The sequence below is a fragment of the Triticum aestivum genome, chromosome 4A (assembly GCF_018294505.1).
Source record: "Triticum aestivum cultivar Chinese Spring chromosome 4A, IWGSC CS RefSeq v2.1, whole genome shotgun sequence".
Classification (NCBI taxonomy): Eukaryota; Viridiplantae; Streptophyta; class Magnoliopsida; order Poales; family Poaceae; genus Triticum; species Triticum aestivum.
In genome coordinates, this window is record NC_057803.1 from 580297765 (window position 1) to 580306802 (window position 9038).

Sequence of the window (9038 nt, forward strand, 5' to 3'; positions counted from 1 at the left end):
CCTTAGTTTCCATTAGGACCCCGCTGCCACGGGAGGGTAGGACAAAAGATGTCATGCAAGTTCTTTTCCATAAGCACGTATGACTATATTCGGAATACATGCCTACATTACATTGATGAATGGGAGCTAGTTCTGTGTCACCCTATGTTATGACTGTTACATGATGAACCGCATCCGGCATAATTCTCTATCACCGATCCATTGCCTATGAGCTTTCCATATATTGTTCTTCGCTTATTTACTTTTCCGTTGCTATTGTTATCATCACTACAAAATACCAAAAATATTACTTTTGCTATCATTACCTTTTGCTATCGTTACCACTACTATCATATTACTTTGCTACTAAATACTTTGCTGCAGATATTAAGTTTCCAGGCGTGGTTGAATTGACAACTCAGCTGCTAATACTTGAGAATATTCTTTGGCTCCCCTTGTGTCGAACCAATAAATTTGGGTTGAATACTCTACCCTTGAAAATTGTTGCGATCCCCTATACTTGTGGGTTATCAAAGACCCAGAGGCGACTTGAGGCCCAAGAGGATGAACCGCCATAAGTGTATGACTTGTTTTGTAAGGCAAGCGTAGATAGTCACCGAGCCGGACACATTGTGTATGAGCCGGCCGGGACTCCGTGAGCCGTCGGGCGCCAACCTGTGTATATAAAGGGACGACCCGATGGCGTTTTAGGGGAAGAAACAATAGATCGATAACTAGGTCAAGCGTATTCGCTCCCTGGTGATCGAAACCCAAGCAATACAACCCTAAGTGGAGTAGGCCTTTACCTTGATTGCAAGGGGCCGAACCAGTATAAACTCCCTGTGTCCTTTGTCCCGTTTAACCCCTTTAAGCTAACCTAGTTGCGGTGGCTCCACGACTAAGTCCTTCCGCTAGGACATCTGCCATGATAATTCCACGACACCGTCCGTTTGCCGATTTCTGGCGCCGTTACCCGAAAAGGATTGACAACCCCTTTAACACGTCAGGTTGCGAGTGGTTGTTATTTGTGTGCAGGGGTTGTTTACGTTGTGTTGATTGGTTCTCCTACTAGTTCGATAACCTTGGTTTCTTCACTGAGGGAAATACCTACCGTCGCTGTGCTGCATCATCCCTTTCTCTTTGGGGAAATACCGACATAGTCCTAGCCGACATCAAAAGGAATTCTTGGCGCCGTTGCCGGGGAGGATCTTCAACATATACCAGGTTCCTAATCACAAATCTTATCTCCTCGCAATTTACATTATTTGCCATTTGCCTCTTGTTTTCCTCTCCCCCACTTCACAAAATTTACCGTTTTATTCGCCCTCCTTCTCCGTTCGCCGTTTTCTTGCCGGATCTGTTTTTGTGTGCAATCTTGTTTACCATTATTATCGTCATGGATAGTTGTTCCTCAATTGAGTGTACTCCCAAGAACGAGGTTCTCAACTTTAAACACAGGGGAGGAGAAAAAATAAAAGATGCTTGGTATAGAATTTGCAATGCTCAAATTGATCTATCCATAAGCAATCTACCATTGTTATTCTTTGTTGCTTTTATGTGGGCATCACCACTTGGTGTAGATTCGTCCTTGATACGATTAACAGTGGAAATTTCTTGATGTATCCCTCTCTTGATGCTTTCAATGTCATGGAAAATTTAGTGGGATCACCACCTCTTATGATTAATGAAACAACTTTGACTCTTGAGCATGTCATGGAAAGATTAGATGCTATTGGAAAGAAAATGCTTACTAAAGAATGATACGTCTCCATCGTACCTATAATTTTTGATTGTTCCATGCCAATATTATTCAACTTTCATATACTTTTTGGCAACTTTTTATATTATTTTTGGGACTAACATATTGATCCAGTGCCCAGTGCCAGTTCCTGTTTGTTGCATGTTTTATGTTTCGCAAAATATCCATACCAAACGGAATCCAAACGGGATAAAAACGGATGGAGCTTATTTTTGGAATATTTGGAAAATTCTGGAAGAAAAATCCACGCGAGACGGTGCCCGAGGTGGTCACGAGGTAGGGGGGCGCGCCTGACCCCCCTGGGCGTGCCCCCTACCCTCGTGAGCCACCCGTAAGGCGGTTGACGCTCTTCTTTTGCCGCAAGAAAGCTAATTTTCGGAAGAAAAAAAACACGGCGAAGGTTTCAGGCCAATCGGAGTTACGGATCTCCATATATACATGAAACAGTGAAACAGAGCCAGAAGAGAACGTAGAAACAAAGAGAGACAGAGAGATAGATCCAATCTCGAAGGGGCTCTCGCCCCTCCCACACCATGGGAGCCAAGGACCAGAGGGGAAACCCTTCTCCCATCTAGGGAGGAGATCAAGGAAGAAGAAGAAGGAGGGGGGCTCTCTCCCCCTCGCTTCCGGTGGCACCAGAGTGCCACCGGGGGCCATCATCATCACCGCGATCTTCACCAACAACTTCACCGCCATCATCACCAACTCTTCCCCCCTCTATGCAGCGGTGTAACCTCTCTCTTACCTGTTGTAATCTCTACTTAAACATGGTGCTCAATGCTATATATTATTTCCCAATGATGTATGGCTATCCTATGATGTTTGAGTAGATCTGTTTTGTCCTAATGGCTATTTGATGATCGTGATTGGTTTGAGTTGTATGTTTTATCATTGGTGATGTCCTATGGTGCTCTCCGTGTCATGCAAGCGTGAGGGATTCCCGCTGTAGGGTTTGCAATATGCTTATGATTTGCTTATGGTGGGTGGCGTGAGTGACAGAAGCACAGACCCAAGTAAGTAGGTTGTTTGCGTATGGGATAAAGGGGACTTGATGCTTTAATGCTATGGTTGGGTTTTACCTTAATGAATCTTTAGTAGTTGCGGATGCTTGCTAGAGTTCCAATCATAAGTGCATATGATCCAAGTAGAGAAAGTATGTTAGCTTATGCCTCTCCCTCAAATAAAATTGCAATAATGATTACCGGTCTAGTTATCGATTGCCTAGGGACAAATAACCTTCTTGTTGACAAAATATCTTTACTAAAACTAATTTAGTTGTGTCTTCATCTAAACAGCCCCTACTTTATATTTACTTGCTCTTTATTATCTTGCATACCTATCCAACAACACCTACAAAGTACTTCTAGTTTCATACTTGTTTCCGGTAAAGCAAACGTCAAGTGTGCGTAGAGTTGTATCGGTGGTCGATAAAACTAGAGGGAATATTTGTTCTACCTTTAGCTCCTCGTTGGGTTCGACACTCTTACTTATCGAAAGAGGCTACAATTGATCCCCTATATGTGTGGGTTATCAAGACCTTTTTCTGGCGCCATTGCCAGGGAGCAATAGCGTGGGGTGAATATTCTCGTGTGTGCTTGTTTGCTTTATCACTAAGTAATTTTTATTTGTTGTTCTTAGTTGTTTTCTATCTTTAGTTATGGGTAGGAAACGCAAAATACCAAAAAAATTAGTTGTACCTACTGAACCAATGGTTGAAGAACCACTCAAAATCTATCACACTGTTGAAGCTTATTACTTGGATCATCTTCGATCCCTTTGTGCTCGTGCCGAAACCCCAACTAGCTGAGTTGAGGGCAAATCTTTAGATGAGCATGCTTGTTATGTGCGACACCGTATTGTTGGGTTTCGTAGTAATTTCAAAAAAATTCCTACGCACATGCAAGATCATTGTGATGCATAGCAACGAGAGGGGGAGAGTGTGATCTATGTACCCTTGTAGATCAACAACGGAAGCATTAACTTAGTTGATGTAGTCGTATGTCTCCACGGCCCGACCGGTCAAGCACCGAAACTACGGCACCTCCGAGTTCTAGCACACGTTCAGCTCGATGATGATCCCCGAACTCCGATCCAGCAAAGTGTCGGGGAAGAGTTTCATCAGCACGACGGCATGGTGACGATCTTGATGTACTACCGTCGCAGGGCTTCGCCTAAGCACCGCTACAATATTATCGAGGACTATGGTGGAAGGGGGCACCGCACACGGCTAAGAATATGATCACGTGGATCAAGTTGTGTGTCTAGGGGTGCCCCTTGCCTCCATATATAAAGGATCCAAGGGGGGGTGCGGCCGGCCCAAGTAGGGGGCGCGCAGGAGGAGTCCTACTCCTACTGGGAGTAGGACTCCCCTCCCTTTCCTTGTCCAAGTAGGAGAGGGGGAAGGAGAGAAGAAAAAAGGGGGGCGCCGCCCCTCCCTCCTTGTCCAATTCGGACTAGGGGGAGAGGGGGCGCGCGGCCTGCCCTGGCAGCCCCTCCTCTTCTCCACTTTAGGCCCATGAGGCCCATTAACCCTGCGGGGGGTTCCGGTAACCCCCCGGTGCTCCGGTTTTATCCGAAACTTCCCCGGAACACTTCCGGTGTCCGAATATAGCCGTCCAATATATCAATCTTTATGTCTCGACCATTTCGAGACTCCTTGTTATGTCCTGATCACATCCGGGACTCCGAACTAACTTCGGTACATCAAAACTCATAAACTCATAATATAACTGTCATCGAAACCTTAAGCGTGCGGACCCTACGGGTTCGAGAACAATGTAGACATGACCGAGACACGTCTCCGGTCAATAACCAATAGCGGAACCTGGATGCTCATATTGGCTCCTACATATTCTACGAAGATCTTTTATCGGTCAGACCGCATAACAACATATGTTGTTCCCTTTGTCATCGGTATGTTACTTGCCCGAGATTCGATCGTCGGTATCCCATACCTAGTTCAATCTCGTTACCGGCAAGTCTCTTTACTCGTTCCGTAATACATCATCTCACAACTAACTCATTAGTTGCAATGCTTGCAAGGCTTATGTGATGTGTATTACCGAGAGGGCCCAGAGATACCTCTCCGACAATCGGAGTGACAAATCCTAATCTCGAAATACGCCAACCCAACATGTACCTTTGGAGACACCTGTAGAGCACCTTTATAATCACCCATTTACGTTATGACGTTTGGTAGCACACAAAGTGTTCCTCCGGCAAACGGGAGTTGCATAATCTCATAGTCATAGGAACATGTATAAGTCATGAAGAAAGCAATAGCAACATACTAAACGATCGGGTGCTAAGCTAATGGAATGGGTCATGTCAATCAGATCATTCACCTAATGATGTGATCCCGTTAATCAAATAACAACTCTTTGTTCATGGTTAGGAAACATAACCATCTTTGATTAACGAGCTAGTCAAGTAGAGGCATACTAGTGACACTCAGTTTGTCTATGTATTCACACATGTACTAAGTTTCCGGTTAATACAATTCTAGCATGAATAATAAACATTTATCATGATATAAGGAAATAAATAATAACTTTATTATTGCCTCTAGGGAATATTTTCTTCAGTCTCCCACTTGCACTAGAGTCAATAATCTAGATTACACAGTAATGATTCTAACACCCATGGAGCCTTGGTGCTGATCATGTTTTGCTCGTGGAAGAGGCTTAGTCAATGGGTCTGCTACATTTAGATCCGTATGTATCTTGCAAATCTCTATGTCTCCCACCTGGACTAGATCCCGGATGGAATTGAAGCATCTCTTGATGTGCTTGGTTCTCTTGTGAAATCTGGATTCCTTTGCCAAGGCAATTGCACCAGTATTGTCACAAAAGATTTTCATTGGACCCGATGCACTAGGTATGACACCTAGATCGGATATGAACTCCTTCATCCAGACTCCTTCGTTTGCTGCTTCCAAAGCAGCTATGTACTCCGCTTCACATGTAGATCCCGCTACAATGCTTTGTTTAGAACTGCACCAACTGACAGCTCCATCGTTTAATGTAAACACGTATCCGGTTTGCGATTTAGAATCGTCCGGATCAGTGTCAAAGCTTGCATCAACGTAACCTTTTATGATGAGCTCTTTGTCACCTCCATATATGAGAAACATATCCTTAGTCCTTTTCAGGTATTTCAGGATGTTCTTGACCGCTGTCCAGTGATCCACTCCTGGATTACTTTGGTACCTCCCTGCTAGACTTATAGCAAGGCACACATCAGGTCTGGTACATAGCATTGCATACATGATAGAGCCTATGGCTGAAGCATAGGGAACATCTTTCATTTTCTCTCTATCTTCTACAGTGGTCGGGCATTGAGTCTTACTCAACTTCACACCTTGTAACACATGCAAGAACCCTTTCTTTGCTTGATCCATTTTGAACTTCTTCCAAACTTTGTCAAGGTATGTGCTTTGTGAAATTCCAATTAAGCGTCTTGATCTATCTCTATAGATCTTAATGCCTAATATGTAAGGAGCTTCATCGAGGTCTTTCATTGAAAAACTCCTATTCAAGTATCCCTTTATGCTATCCAGAAATTCTATATCATTTCCAATTAGTAATATGTCATCCACATATAATATCAGAAATGCTACAGAGCTCCCACTCACTTTCTTGTAAATACAGGCTTCTCCAAAAGTCTGTATAAAACCAAATGCTTTGATCACACTATCAAAGCGTTTATTCCAACTCCGAGAGGCTTGCACCAGTCCATAAATGGATCGCTGGAGCTTGGACACTTTGTTAGCTCCCTTTGGATCGACAAAACCTTCTGGTTGTATCATATACAACTCTTCTTCCAGAAATCCATTCAGGAATGCAGTTTTGACATCCATCTGCCAAATTTCATAATCATAAAATGTGGCAATTGCTAACATGACTCGAACAGACTTAAGCATTGCTACGGGTGAGAAGGTCTCATCATAGTCAATCCCTTGAACTTGCCGAAAACCTTTTGCGACAAGTCGAGCTTTGTAGACAGTAATATTACCGTCAGCGTCAGTCTTCTTCTTGAAGATCCATTTATTCTCAATTGCTTGCCGATCATCGGGCAAGTCAACCAAAGTCCATACTTTGTTCTCATACATGGATCCCATCTCAGATTTCATGGCTTCAAGCCATTTTGCGGAATCTGGGCTCACCATCGCTTCTTCATAGTTCGTAGGTTCATCATGATCTAGTAGCATGACTTCCAGAACAAGATTACCGTACCACTCTGGCGCGGATCTCACTCTGGTTGATCTACGAGGTTCAGTAGTATCTTGTTCTGAAGTTTCATGATCATCATCATTAGCTTCCTCACTAACTGGTGTAGGTGTCACTGAAACAGTTTTCTGTGATGCACTACTTTCCAATAAAGGAGCAGGTACAGTTACCTCGTCAAGTTCTACTTTCCTCCCACTCACTTCTTTCGAGAGAAACTCCTTCTCCAGAAAGTTTCCGAATTTAGCAACAAAAGTCTTGCCTTCAGATCTGTGATAGAAGGTGTATCCAATAGTTTCCTTTGGATATCCTATGAAGACACATTTCTCCGATTTGGGTCGAGCTTATCAGGTTGAAGCTTTTTCACATAAGCATCGCAGCCCCAAACTTTCAGAAACGACAACTTTGGTTTCTTGCCGAACCACAGTTCATAAGGCGTCGTCTCAACGGATTTTGATGGTGCCCTATTTAACGTGAATGCGGCCATCTCTAGAGCGTATCCCCAAAACGATAGCGATAAATCAGTAAGAGACATCATAGATCGCACCATATCTAGTAAAGTACGATTACGACGTTCGGACACACCATTACACTGTGGTGTTTCGGGTGGCGTGAGTTGCGAAACTATTCCATAATTTTTCAAATGTACACCAAACTTGTAACTCAAATATTCTCCTCCACGATCAGATCAGAGGAATTTTATTTTCTTGTTACGATGATTTTCTACTTCACTCTGAAATTCTTTGAACTTTTCAAATGTTTCAGACTTGTGTTTCATTAAGTAGATATACCCATATCTGCTTAAGTCATCTGTGAAAGTGAGAAAATAACGATATCCGCCACGAGCCTCAATATTCATCGGACCACATGCATTTGTATGTATGATTTCCAACAAATCAGTTGCTCTCTCCATAGTACCGGAGAACGGTGTTTTAGTCATCTTGCCCATGAGGCACGGTTCGCAAGTACCAAGTGATTCATAATCAAGTGGTTCCAAAAGTCCATCAGTATGGAGTTTCTTCATGCGCTTTACACCGATATGATCTAAACGGCAGTGCCACAAATAAGTTGCACTATCATTATCAACTCTGCATCTTTTTGCTTCAACACTATGAATATGTGTGTCACTACTATTGAGATTCAATAAAAATAGACCACTCTTTAAGGGTGCATGACCATAAAAGATATTACTCATATAAATAGAACAACCATTATTCTCAGATTTAAATGAATAACCGTCTCGCATCAAACAAGATCCAGATATAATGTTCATGCTTAACGCTGGCACCAAATAACAATTATTTAGGTCTAATATTAATCCCGAAGGTAGATGTAGAGGTAGCGTGCCGACTGCGATCACATCGACTTTGGAACCGTTTCCCACGCACATCGTCACCTCGTCCTTAGCCAATCTTCGCTTAATCCGTAGTCCCTGTTTCGAGTTGCAAATATTAGCAACAGAACCAGTATCAAATACCCAGGTGCTACTGCGAGCATTAGTAAGGTACACATCAATAACATGTATATCACATATACCTTTGTTCACCTTGCCATCCTTCTTATCCGCCAAATACTTGGGGCAGTTCCGCTTCCAGTGACCAGTCTGCTTGCAGTAGAAGCACTTAGTTTTAGGCTTAGGTCCAGGTTTGGGTTTCTTCTCTTGAGTAGCAACTTGCTTGTTGTTCTTTTTGAAGTTCCCCTTCTTCTTCCCTTTGCCATTTTTCTTGAAACTAGTGGTCTTGTTGACCATCAACACTTGATGCTCCTTCTTGATTTCTACCTCCGCAGCTTTCAGCATTGCGAAGAGCTCGGGAATAGTCTTATTCATCCCTTGCATATTATAGTTCGTCATGAAGCTTTTGTAGCTTGGTGGCAGTGATTGGAGAATTCAGTCAATGACGCAATCATCTGGAAGATTAACTCCCAATTGAATCAAGTGATTATTATACCCAGACATTTTGAGTATATGCTCACTGACAGAACTGTTCTCCCCCATCTTGCAGCTATAGAACTTATTGGAGACTTCATATCTCTCAATCCGGGCATTTGCTTGAAATATTAACTTCAACTCCTAG